The sequence below is a fragment of the Micromesistius poutassou genome (genome assembly GCF_964030765.1).
Source record: "Micromesistius poutassou genome assembly, chromosome: 1".
Classification (NCBI taxonomy): domain Eukaryota; kingdom Metazoa; phylum Chordata; class Actinopteri; order Gadiformes; family Gadidae; genus Micromesistius; species Micromesistius poutassou.
Window position 1 is genome coordinate 4751652 of NC_140271.1, and position 14779 is coordinate 4766430.

A 14779-nucleotide genomic window follows, 5' to 3' on the forward strand; every position below is an offset into this window, starting at 1 on the left:
GAGAGTCCAGTCGCATGGCACCAATGAGATCTGATCTCTGTGCGAAAGCAAGTGCGATGCATAGCGACGCATGTATGCAGTGGCAACAGAATTGCTTGTCTTTTTGTCATAATGTGATGTGTCATAGTGTGCAGTACCCCAATGTACTGCACAGATGTACGTTGTTAATGCTCATCATCATATTCATATCACAGTTGGTCTGCAATTATAGCACAACGCTACTGCAAGATAACGAGCCATATGCAGCGAGCGAGGACCATCCATGAAATGATGTCATAATGTAACTGCTCCATTTCCCCCGGTGCGGACAGTGAGTTATTTCTCCCCATCTCTGCTCCTTCTGTGTTCCTTGTCTCTGTCCCACTGGGTCTGTTCTTAGTTTCTAACCCCGTAGGCCTGAAATACAAGGAATCCACTTTATTGAATGCACTGTAAGAGTGTTGACATTTAAGTCGCGTTGAGGTTTCTTTCTTACACCACACCCCCTAGGATTTGCACAGGCGAATCTTTTTTGACACAACCCCCCCCACCCACTAAACATGTGGAATTGAAATAGGCATTTAACCTTTAGTTTTATATACCAGAGGAGAAAGAAGGAGAAAGTTGGATGTATCGGGATAGAAGGTGTCATGTGTGCTTGGTTGTGTGAGTAAGAGAGAGAAGAAGAGAAGGGAAATTATAGGAAATTAATAGAATGAAACAGGAACAAAATAATAGATGCGTGACAAGAGAATACCCTCTTACTCTCTATGATGAATAAGATGCGAGCTGCCGCTTGCATTCCCAGAAAAGGAATGAAAATAGACATTCTCTCTTCACTTTTTCACTTTCACTTCAATCTCATGACAGATCACCGTGACTCCCCTTCAAAAAATACGACAGGTGATTGCTATGGGGAAACACATGCAGATTGCGATAAAAGGCAAATTGCAGGGTTGTGGACGAACATGTTGAGTGTTCCCTCTTCCTTTGCCCATCGAGCCGCATGTAATTTTGATTCCTCACGAAACACAACATGAAACCAACTATCTGGTTTGCATATAACCACCGATCCGGGCTGCAGGCCATCATCATTTTGTACGTCAGTTCTCGTGGACTTCCCTTAACGGCAACTATGAAGAAATATAAACGTTGTCTAGCTCGGTGGTTTGGTGTTCAAATCTGGTCAGACCAAAATGTGACCAGACAGATAAGAAAATACCAGGATTGTTTTCTGGGTACCGACGGGGAAGATTTGTCACTGTGAGTTCTACAAATACCTGCTTGTCATGTAGCCTACCAGCAAGTTGGCTCGTCATAGTTTGGCGATGCGGCTATTGACTCGCTCTCTCACCCAGCTTTGTAAAGTTTGATTCATGTGGTCGGTAAACATCTGTCCTTCAGCTCGCTACAGAAGCTGTAGGTCAGCACACTGCCTGTTATTTAGACAACACCAGCTCGACCGGGACGATGACATCGTATCCTCTCGACCCCTGCTGACTTCAGAGAAGATAAATCCACGGTGGAGATGCACTTACATGACCTGCATGACATCTGCAACAAACTATGGTTTGGGTGAGCCCGCATTGAGGGTACTAGAAGTCACATCATCATGTGTCACATTAGGGACTTCACCAGTCACCATACGGCTGTTTGTCTGAGCACCGGCCTTCTGGCGCCCTCTGTTGGATGTTGGTGACACACGCACACACGCGTACGCATACACACATACACAAACATGCATCACACACACACACACACACACACACACACACACACACACACACACACACACACACACACACACACACACACTCAAACAAAGACGCATGCCCACACACACACACACACACACACACACACACACACACACACACACACACACACACACACACACACACACACACACACACACACTCAAACAAAGACGCATGCCCACACACACACACACACACACACACACACACACACACACACACACACACACACACACACACACACACACACACACACACACGCACACACACACACGCACACACACGTCGAAAGTTTGAAAAGCAACGTTTTACAATCTCTTTTTTCTCAGCCCGGTCCGAACACTGCTGCATATCTAAACAGACTTAATGTGTTTTCTGCTTATAGCCACAGGGGGCGGCTTTCCAACCAGAACATATACACTCAACAGATCAGCTGGGTTGGAAAATAGTTTATTCCTTGGCAGGTGTCAAGCCCAGATAAACATTTCACATCACAGATTGTAATATCCTCCTCCCCCCTCCCCCCATGTCAACGAGGAAGATGCATCGGTTGAGACAACAGATTCATCTGCATACTTTGATTAAAATGCCCACCGGTTTTATTGTGTCTCTGAAACTTTGACATATGAATAGTAGGTCTCACGCTGTTAATCAATCTGGTAGACAGCTTTCCTGTGGCATAACATAACAAGAACAACAAGAACAACAAGAACAACAACAAGAACAACAACATCAACCACAACAGAAGCCTCCTTGCTTAGTGAACCTTGATAAGATTTATAGCTGTCGTTTTCATTGTTTTCCTGTATGTAAGATGGTTGTTATTGATGCTTTGGAACAGGGGTCATTTGATCCAAATTGAAGGCATGGACAGATTCACTAAATCAAGCTTTAAGCTGTGTGGGTGTTGATGGCTAAATATGACGGCTGAAGGTTTGACCGAGAGGTCGATAAATCCCATCCTGTTATGTTTGGTCTTTTCAAGTTGATCAAGTTGATTCAATTTTCACGTTCTTCATTCTGAAACATAATTTAAATTAATCAGGGTTACTATAATGTTGCAGTGATGTGACAGCACTGTTCCCAATATTGCATTTTACGATTGCAAGGATATTAAATCTCCATGGTGCTACATGGATATATTGACAAGATGAATGTTAACGGGGCTTCTACCATTTGGAATTGTGTATTGAAGTCATTGCAGTGTAGAACCTAGGACTATTGCCTATTCCTTTCATGTTACTGTCATTCGTTTTCACTATGTCCCAATTGGCTGTGAATAATCCAAAAAGCCTATTGGTAGATTACTTTCCTATTTAAATCTCAAGAAAATTAAACGGTTTTAATGAGATTTGGTTTCAATTAAATGGTTAAATAATTTCATTTAATCGAACTGCTGACACACGCTTGACATAGCATCGCTTTTTCAGACAGGGAATATAGGGCAGCGATGCTGTTGGCCGACTAGGTGAAGTGGTGGAGAGATCACTCCTCAGAATTAATTGACCATCGCCAGAGGCACTCATGTATTTCAAACAGCTTCTTAATCCAATTCCGGTTGTAGTTCAACTCTCCGCAGGCTTAAGATCTTGCAAACAGCTTGTTAGGCTACAATAAGAGTTTCCTTCACAGAACGTGACTATTTTTTTTCCCCCTCAAGGCAAAGTAGAAGGATTTATAAAAAAGGGAATAACGCCTGAAACAACCTTTAGTCATTCCAGTTTAATTCAGCGGCAACCAGCACAAGTAAAAGCGTATATTTATGAGGGTCACTGTAGCAGACCTCTTCCCATTGGCTGAAGCGTCCCACAGGTGGTAGAGAACAGACCTTGCTGTCCATCTGCGTTATTTCTAGGAACGGGTCACCGTTGGCAGGTCATCGTTGCGACCCAAAGTGCATGGGATCCAATAAACAATGTGGCAGTTTGTCTTTTAGCGATGTCTGGAAAACCCGTGGTGTCCCATCAACTTCACAGCGCAATGATTAAATTAAATTCATTGTGTGGACACAGGAAATAACGCCGCATTACCTACTTTGAAGGAAAAAACAACTCCAAAATAGCATTAAGACAATTTACACCCCTCATTCCCAAAGCTGTGTCTCAGGCATGATTGATGAGTCCGTGGATTAATGAACGCGCATCAGTTATCCGTGCTATCGGATGTCGCCTCGAGGTGGGGGCTACTCCCGCCTCTAGGTGGGGGCTACTACTCCCGAACGGTGGGCTACTGTTACGTCACACGGGACGGGACCACGCGCATATCAAATAAGCAAGCAGTAGCCTATAGTATTGAGTGTGTGTGCTTGCTCCTGAGTCTCTCCTTCAATCAGACGTGTGCTGGTCTCTCCGCCTAACCCCTGGCTGAAGTTGACACACAGCGGACCGTCTCTTTCAATTACAGGACAGCCAGCCAGGAGGATATTGGGTGAAAGTTGGATTACAGCGTGCAACTTGCAGCGGAAAGGAGTCGCCTACTGCCCGTCAGCTCCAGAAGATGTAATGAAGTGGAGGAAAGCAACATAAAAAAAGAGACTCATGGTAAGCAATTATAAACATAACGTTAGACTACTTTATGCAGGATTCGATTTTTTTCCCCTCGAAATTACTTACGATTTTCAAAACTATTATTAGTACTTTTTAAAACAAATACGACCACCCCACCCTTAGGAATACTTGACCGTCTGGTTATGACATTGTCTGTCAGGAATTTGCACTTGGTTGGAGATACACGGGAACGCAAACTCGCACAACACGTGTCAATATATAGGATACCTATGTGTACCTATGGCCTATATGGATCTGTGTCTTTTGTCAAATTAATAGTACGGTTCCTTTTTTGCTGGATTGAGGCTTTTCTATACTATAGGTTAGAGACATTTCTTGTGGGTCGGGGCGGTGTAGTTTCCATTGAGCCCCAGGGTTTAAGGGTACAGCTGCTCTGTGAAAACCTATCACACAGTGTGTAACTCAAATGTATTTTTATTTTGCCTAAGACAACTATGTTTATGGTTATTATTATGCCTTCTAGACGGTCTCAAGCCTGCTTCTTCTTTCCACATATGTGGAAAGAAGAAAGCCCCACACCACATGGTTCAGTCAATGTGTCATACGCTGTGTATTATTTAAAACAGAGTTGTATACGTTTAAAGTTACAGCCAGACATAAGCTGGTTCAAATAATAGGCTATGCAGCGAGTTTTATTTGAATACAATGTAGGACCATGATCAAATAAAATCACTTATTAAATATAATCTGTTTAAAACTAACTGTTAACTGTTAAAATAAAAATCCAAAGTTTGATAAAAGTTGGGCTGAATAGAGATATGGTTTATAAGTCAGGTGTGTTCAGAGATAAAGCAATACTGTACACGCTGTAACTGTCTCGTTTAACGGGAACAAATGGACACATAACAGGCTTCATTATCAGGTGTGTACGTTACTTGATACCGAATGAACAGATATGAACGTGGAAGCGTTTGTTTTATTTGAGGCTTTTTGAGTATTTCGTTGGTCCTAATTAGACGCCCCTGACTCGTTGGAAGGCTAAAGTGGAGCCAGCACCCTCTCAGCCCGCGTGCACGGTGCGTATTCCATTACACGCGTGTAGCAGCTAATGAGGCGCATGCCCATTGTTAGGTTAACTCAGTGTGCACAGATAACTGAGCAAATATATTCATTGTCACCGCAACACATCTGGTTTCTGGGACCCAAGAGATTCCTGTTTCTCTCCGTGGAAGCATAGCTCTGTGTATACAGGTGGAGTTAATGAATGAGTGGATGTTAAGGGGCTGCGCTGTTTTCTGAGTTAATTTGCAAATCCCACACACACTCACTGCAGCCTTTATGGGCGATTGAATGCAAACAAAAGCCACATCAGTGCATGGGCTTGAACGCATTGATATAATGAGCTCCGCAATTATGTCATGCATTCGCTACAATGTAGCCTACTTTGTCAGATGGCATCAATATCGTGTTGTGTCTAGGAATAGATAATGAAGGATAGCAAACATTCAGAGGTTATGGTTGTTAACCCGTAATGGCCGGACCACATTGTGCTTTTATGAAGATCCCTGGCTGGTGAAAATCGACCACCACTGGATAGATTTGCAGTCCAGGACCAGTTGAAAGCAGTGTCTTGTGTTTCCTGGTTCCTTTCTGGTTCCAGATTCCTTTTCAATAGAAAGGTGGAGTGTGGTCCTTGTTCTCTTTAAGTGTTTTCTGTTTTGCTATAAGGGGGGGGGGGGTTATGCGTGACTCAATAGGCACTTGGCCAGCATCATTCAGTCCTTCATAAAGAGTATTTCTATTTGTTGAAGGTTTGATCATATTTTGACCAGGGCTTGCTCGCTTTGCCCTTTTAAACATGTCACAGTTAATGGCAAACACAGCTTGAGAAATGTCATTATCCTCTCCTTCTTTTCACATTTCCGCTTGCGTCTCTTTCATTTCAGCCTCTTCCTGTGTGCGATAGATCTGTATCAACGTCCTTGCCATCGTATGCATCGGAAAAAAAAAAACGGCACCGTGTACAAGTGTCACTTTCCCATGAGAAGCAGTCGCGTACAGCTGTAGATCTCGGTTATCCCCTCCTCACCACAGCGGGCCCTGGCTCATGTCAACGAGCCCTGACGCCGCATGGCAGGAAGCCGTGGTAGAGCGGGGCGGCGATGCCTGCACATGATTCATGCATTGTTCCAACGATTCATATCCAGGTCCCGTTGTGGCCCCAGTGCACGTCGCTGCTCAGAAGCCAGACTTTGTTTCATTTAAGGGGCTCAACTTACCGTAACTTAACGTACCCGGGAAATCCAGCGTGCAGTGATATTTTCAAATGCATGCTTGGGGCCGCCCCTCGAGTCGGGCCATTTTCGTTACTCGTTGCCAGACCCTACAGCTTTCTAGATGTGGGTCTGGATTTCCAGGCTACAACTTCGGTGGATCTCAGTTGAGTATAACAAGGTTTTTTTAAGTGGTCTTTGTACGTCCTGTGATGTGCAGTCCTTGAAAGATCCTCCGTAGGGTTCGTGTCAGTATGGGCTGCAGAGAGACTGAGCATCAGTTTGGTTTATTTCTTACACCTCAAGTTTTGATTGATGGCCTGTTGTGTACACAACATTTCCCTTACAGCCCAGTAGTGATGGATTTCATGATTCTTTTCCTTGATTCAGTTTGTGTCGGTCAGGTTGCCAAGAAGAATCGTTCAGAATCGTTTGTTCGTTCAGTCGCGTTTCCGGTTGTGGTGAATCATGGAATGCACGGTTCTCAGATGAGTCAGTCTCAGCTCCTCCCTCGTTCTCAAACGATCGTGCAAACGGTCATCAATCACCGTGGAATCAGCTCGGTTCGTTCTTGTTAAAGAGTTGTTCATTCAAACTGATTCGGTCGCAAACGACCCATCACTAATGTGCAGTCCTTGAAAGATCCTCCATAGGGGTCGTGTCAGCCTGTCGTCATATAACATGTCCCTTAAAGCCCAGTCCTGTGTTCTTTCGCAGAGCAAAGAACACATATGCTGGCCTTCACGTTTGTGTGGTATTGCCTCCTTTGTTGGACAAATGATCTCTGTGCCTTTCTGCTGGTCTTTATGCTAGTCGACCCACACACTGTAGGTGTCTTTTTTTTGTAGATTTGTCTTGGCATAGTGCGCTCTGCTCTATGTACGCTCTACTTACGTATGCGCTATAGGCTTCTTCGTATGTGCAGCGTGCATGCTCCATTTGTTAAAGGGTTGTCAGGAAGCCTTCTGCTCAGCATGGAAGGAATACGGGCATAAGTATTCTATTAAAGTATTCTAGGGTTGACTTTGGCTTTAGCTGTAGCTCGCATTTCAACATTTTTGATGAGTTCATCAAACGTATGTTATCAAAACTCAACATCTGAATTCATATTGATTTTGAAACTCCAAAAACTAAGAACGCAAAAAAATATATTTTCTTTTCACCCAAGTATACGATAAGGTTACTTATTTTCAATGATGAATCACGTCCCTATGGGGTACAGGTTAACCATATCCCACTGGCAATATCGAGAGACGATGGCTAGTTCTGTCTCTGCAAAACAAATCCATTTGTCATTAAGAGTGCCAAATGGAACTGCTATTCTATAATGCCATTTAGTCAGTGGTACACTACATCACGTTTTTGGAATCTCGTTTTTGGAATTTTAAGGGAGGTGATTGGCTACTTCCTAACTCAGTATAGACTTTAAGTAATCTCTGTGTATTATACAGTGCATGGCTGTCTGTTTTTAAACCATAATCAACCTAAAGTGAGATCAAATGAATGCATTCCGGCCGTGGGTCATGTGATTGGTGCTGAACGCTGAGTGACTCACATGGCAGTAATGGAGGTCGATGAGGGTCAGAAGAGGAACAGCATGGGCGTCACAGGAAGAGAGGACACGGCTACTGAGAGAGAGCGATAGAGAGAGAGAGAGAGGAAAGAGAGAGAGAGAGAGATAGAGAGAGAGGGAGAGAGAGCGATAGAGAGAGAGAGAGGGAGAGAGAGAGAGAGAGAGAGAGTGATAGAGAGAGAGAGAGGGAGAGAGAGTGATTGAGAGAGAGAGAGGGAGAGAGCACGCCGATTGAAACTGTAACACCTTCAGCAATCATCATTAAAGCAAGTAAGGACATTCACACGTGTGCACAGACATGCGTGTTGCCAAGTGCCCGCACACACACATACACACACACACACACACACACACACACACACACACACACACACACAGCAGATAGAGAGCACAGATAGAGAGCACACTCAAAGATGCTTTACAGTGACGGGGTGGGGGACCTCACTAACCACCACCAATGTGTAGCACCCACTGGGTGATGCACGGCAGCCAATCGGCGGCAGAACAATCATACAGTGCTGCTAGACGGTTAGGGCAAAGACAGGGAGACAGGCTGACCCCAGATGTGCCACAGCTGCATGTACTGACGTGGGGATCTTGGGGCCCAGGTGCGGCGAGGAATCCTGAGTGTCAGCAGCACTGGTCCGGCCAGCGAGCGTGTGTGTGTGTGTGTGGGGGTGTGTGCGTGTGTGTCTGTGTGTGTGTGTGTGTGTGTCTGTGTGTGTGTGTGTGTGGGTCCGTGTGTGTGTCTGTGTGTGTGTGCGTGTGTGTGTGTGTGTGTGGGTCCGTGTGTGTGTCTGTGTGTGTGTGTGTGTGTGTCTGTGTGTGTGTGTGTGTGTGTGTGTGTGGGGGGGGGTCCTCTGTGTGTGTGTGTGTGTGTGTGTGTGGGGGGGGGGGGGGTCTGTGTGTGTGTGTGTGTGTGTGTGTGTGTGTGTGTGTGTGTGTGTGTGTGTGTGTGTGTGTGGATCTGTGTGTGTGTGTGTGTGTGTGTGGATCTGTGTGTGTGTGTGTGTGTGTGGGGGGGGGGGGGTGTATGTGTGTGTGTGTGTGTGTCTGTCTGGGTGTGTGTGTGTGTGCGTGTCTGTCTGGGTGTGTGTGTGTGTGTGTGTGTGTGTCTGTGTGTCTGTGTGTGTGTCTGTCTGTGTCTGTCTGTGTGTGTGTCTGTGTCTGTTTGTGTGTGTGTGTGTGTGTGTGTGTGTCTGTATGTGTGTGTGTGTGTGTGTGTGTGTGTGTGTGTCTGTGTCTGTGTGTCTGTCTGTGTGTCTGTCTATGTGTGTGTGTCTGTCTGTGTGTGTCTGTGTGTGTCTGTCTGAGTGTGTGTCTGTCTGTGTCTGTGTGTGTGTGTGTCTGTGTCTGTGTGTCTGTCTATGTGTGTGTGTGTGTGTGTGTGTGTGTGTGTGTGTGTGTGTGTGTGTGTGTGTGTGTGTGTGTGTATCTGTCTGGGTGTGTGTGTGTGTGTGTGTGTGTGTGTCTGTCTGGGTGTGTGTGTGTGTGTGTGTCTCTGTGTGTGTGTGTGTGTGTGTGTGTGTGTGTGTGTGTCTGTGTGTGTGTGTGTACCCAGGGGCTGAGAATAGCCTGCACCACGGTGAGCTGTCAGTCGTGTTCTGCAGGAGGAGGCCGGGGTGATAAGGGCGCGTCTGACCACTGCTGCCACGACCCGCTGGGGATCTGAGCGCACTCAGTACACACACAGGGTTACAATCACACACACACACACACACACACACACACACACACACACACACACACACACACACACACACACACACTCACACACTCTTTGTTTCTACCTATACCAAGCACACACATACATTTGTATAAATAAACATGCACCCTAGGATGAATAAACAATTAGGCCCAGTTCCATTTCTGTCCCCTTAACAAGAACACTTGCTCTGAGTGCCCTTAGCTGCAAGTCAGCTCCCGAGCTGGCTAGTGTTCAAGGGATGATTTGAAGGGAAAAACAGCACTCCCCCCTTGCTTCCCCAAGTATTGGGACACCCTATTGGGACTCCCCCTTCGCGGGAACGCGCAAAATCTAGTGTTAGGGCTCAAATCTAGTGTTAGGGCTCAAATCTAGGGTTAGGGCTCAAATCTAGGGTTAGGGCTCAAATCTAGGGGAAGGGGGAGAATTGGGACAGGGCCCTATATTTGGCTTCAGTATGGATTTAGAAGTTGTGCCATTGGATTTGATTTCATGACCATACCCCACACAATATTTAATTGCTACTTGCTTAGTCTAAGCTATGTGCGTCTGTGTGTCTCTGTGCGTAACAGAAGAAGGGTTCCTGAGGGCTTGAGGTAGAAATCACTCATTAATGTATCAAACACCTGCACTCATTCTGTGGTTATTGGAAAGGGAATAACTAGAACCAATCCCTTTGCCTCACGAGCGGGAAACCTTTACTCAGCCTTATTGAGTTAACCCAGCCCGGACGAGGTTACCAGACTCACTTTTATTGGTCATTCTGCTAGGGGCACGTGTGTGTCCCCAACGTGTGTGTGTGCGCTGGGTTTATTAAATCCCACGAGCACACACAGGACGTGAGCAGAGAGCGGGCCATCATGAGTCCATTTAATGAGGCCACTTCAAACACACGCCCTTATCTTCTGGGAACATTATATTGGTGTGTCTTTAAGGGCAATGCAATTATGTTATGACATAGGTGGGCGGACGCACTAACCAACACGCACACACTCACATACACTCGGACACACACACATTCACCCACACACCCACCCACACAATCAAGCGCAGTTCAGCAGTACTACACAAATGCAGGATTTCTTTGGCCCTTTAGACCTACACACACAGGCTCATGTAAATGGACACACACACACACACACACACACACACACACACAAAATGGAACCGAAAGAAAAAATCCAAACTATGTTCGTCCCCATAGAATCTCATTGTGCCTCCTACACACAATGTGTTTTTCAAACATTTGCATCTGTCGCTGCATCTGTCCATTTAATGAGCGCGGAGGGTTCCCTTGACCTGGGGTCTCTGTAATTGCCTCTGCCTCTGCCTTTACCTCTGCCTCGGGTTCTACCTCACCTCTACGGCGGCGCCCGGCCTCAAGCTAACGCCACGGAGCACGGCAGGCGTTCCATTAATTAGGGGGACAGCGGGGCGTGAGGAACAAGGCCACAGCGCGCCAAACGTGTGGCTGAGTTAGTTGGATGTTATCTTATCGAGGTGTCTGTAGGGCTCTGCTCTTCAGGAGACCGCCGGATGGATGGAGGCGAAGAGGGGGGCAAAGTAGGCTCCACGCTGTCACTCACAGCGAGAACACCACTTTGGAATGCGTGTGTGACAATGCTGCTGGAAAAGTGGCACCTTGTGGTTTGTCACGTGCATTTCGAAAGCAGCTTCTTTTTCCTTGCCTACCCGTGTGTGTGTGTGTGTGTGTGTGTGTGTGTGTGTGTGTGTGTGTGTGTGTGTGTGTGTGTGTGTGTGTGTGTGTGTGTGTGTGTGTGTGTGTGTGTGTGTGTGTGTGTGTGTGTGTGTGTGTGTGCGTGCGCATGTGTTCTTTTGTGGTGCTCATGTGCTTTCACATGTTTTTCATTTATAGATGGAGGAAAACAACAGTTTTGTTGTGGATTCACAGATTGTTCTTTTTGCCCTTTTGATTTGTATTCTTTCAGTTCAACGTTGGGATGTCCTCGACCTTTCAGCTTCCATTCAAACAAAGAAGTGAATAACAAGTCAGGGGTGACAATAAGTGCTGTAGTCATCATTTAATCAGCGGAGAAAAAGTTGAATGCAAGAAAGCTGGCATTGTGGAACGAACCTTGATTCAGTATTCAAAATGCCCCATTCCCCATTATTTGACTATTCAAGGTGTGCCAAAGTGTTTGAGAGTTGAATTTTAATAGTTCATAGTTTCCTCACTTGCTTTTGTAGCGGAGGCGGCAAGCCTCAAGCATGTGCTTCCCTGGTTGGTTTTTCATTTTCTTTGCAGAAAAATCCTGAACACAGACATCACAGCTACAGTGACGTGAAAGCAACTTTGCAATGTGCTGTGCTATAGGTATGTGATATAGGTATGTCATTGGTCACACCGCATGCTGTCACTCATCTCCGGTTGGCCGTGGGTTTGTAGAGGACAAAACGATCTGTGCGGAAGAGGAAGTCAAGTTATGCATTACAACGCATCACTTAAGCACTGGTCATGATCCCTCAGCGCCAAGATCGATCTGCTGACTATCAAGCAGGCTTTGGTAATTACAGTATCGGTTAATGGACTGCCCCGGCAACTAGCCGTGCAACGGACGGCATGCCGAGGACAATGGTGGACCATTTAAAAGACATTCTCCCAACGTTTCACTTCATTCAATTTGAAATGGAACTGTTGTAACCCCAGGCCTCGTGTTTATGCAAGAGCTTCAGATGTAAGAGTTTTGCTGTGGAGTGGCTTGTCGAGCGTATGAAAGAGGTCATCCTCGGTCAAGTATTGGGCAAGTAATTATTCAAAATGACTGAAGACTACGGCCACATTAATCTTCTGTATCTACGGCACGTTGGCCCCGTATTTATCCTCATGGTGATGAGTGAATACCACAGAATAGGCTTACTGTGACGTCGAAGCGTGGTGGTTGATCTTCCGACGAGAACAGAGACACACACTAGCACGGAGGAATCAATACTGGCCAGAAACTACTGGAGTGGACGGGAAAGATAAGCTTAACACAACAAGGGTTTGCTTCTTCTCTGAATTGCTTTGTAAACCCTGGAGGGGATAACGGTATTGAGTCGTCCTGTGTTTGTTCTGATGCACGGTTAATGCCGCACTAAAAATATACAGAGCCTGTCCTCCCCCTCTCCTCTCTTACTCAATGTGTGCGGGTCGTGGGTCAAGTGTTGATGCTGCTGCCCCCAACACAGCCTACTATCACAGTGCAACGCACAAACAACACACTCAGCCGACTATTTCGGGATGACTATTCAGCCGGATAACGTAACGTTCTTTGTCTTGGGCTTTGTGCTTCGGGCGACATGTCCTTGTCACATGACTAGCGCTTTAATCCAAAAACACGCAGTCCGTACGTTTCATTTCCTTGCTGCGCATCTCATCACAAAGGCACTTTGTGCTCATCGGATCGCTCACACACTGCAGACTTAGGAAACGGATTAACAAGGCGTATCAAATACATTCACTATTTAAGTGCATACAATTATTGTTAATTGCAAGTGAGTGTCTGAGTCACTGGACCAATGATCCAATGGTCCAATGCATGAAGATTGAACACAATATAAACACACACAACAACTGTTTTCAACAAGGTCAAATAAACAACAATTCTTACAACAGAACACTCGGCTAGCCATTGGCAAATCAAAGTCCCCTTTTCCAGAATAGGAATCAGAGAGCCTGGCGTTGTGAATGCACCTACACGGCACAAAGACATTAACTAGATCAGTCCACGCGGACTTAAGCCTCTCCCATTAGGTAATGTCGTCCGTCTTGCCGTTAAATGAATAAGGCCGACGATTCTTGGAGAAAGTCGGAAAAACATGTCCACCTGCATCACCGTGGCGACGGCTGATGTCACAGTGTTATTTGACCCGGTGGGGTGGGTGGTGGTGGGTGGGGGTGGGGGTGGGGGGGTGAATGGAGGGGGTGGGAAAGGCCATGGGCCTCTAGATGTGGCTGTGTACACTGTGGGAGACATTGACCTCCATCCACAACCACCCCTCCTCCACCAAGCATGCACACACACAGGCACACAGGCACACACACACACACACACACACACACACACACACACACACACACACACACACACACACACACACACACACACACACACCTGGTGGGCTAATCCCACTGAAAAGCTTGAGCCATTGGCAGTTGAGTTGGTTAAGCCGAAAATACAATCCTTGAAAACTTTTGGCCAGATTCAAAAAACACAATAAAAACTAAGGAACATATCTCTGGCACGACCACAGGTTGTACTTTAACTGTAGTGCAACAGCTTACCCAGCAGCATGCGACCATTTGTATACATGGCTTATTACTGAGCACAAGGACACAATACACACAGTACGCAAACAATAACAATAATATACTGACACAAAACTGGTATTTCAATGAAACACTCATGCCCTTTGAGGTATGACATTCAACTCTGCTGGTTCGGAAATCCTCAAACACAAATTTGACCTGTAGCGGGGGCGGACAGCGTCATTGATCAGCGTCAGCGCTCTGCCTGCACGGTGCAGCATGCAGTTCATAGGAGTTCATATCCGTGGTCACATCATGAACACACACCAAACTTACACTGGGCTAAATGACGTGATAGGTTGCCCGATGGACCAATCACTCTCCATTCCTCTAAAGGGTACACCATCCCACCACAACAACCCGGCTCTGTTGTTTGTTGTTGTTTATTATGGTCACAAGACACTCATGAACACGGACATGGTGGCGACGTGTGTTGGTATAATGTTGTATCATAGTGAAGACCTCCTCCTCCTCCTCCTCCTCCTTACCGCCATGATTCCTGATTAACTCACAGACCCCAGATGTTGGCGGTTTTGTCTCTCCACGTTAACCGAGCCCGGCGCTATTTTATAAACAGGTATCACAAATGTCACCTCTGCTGCTCTCCACTGTCAAACCTAATCTCTCTCTGTGTCTCTCTCTCCCGCTCTCGCTCTCTCTCTGTGTCTCTGTGTCT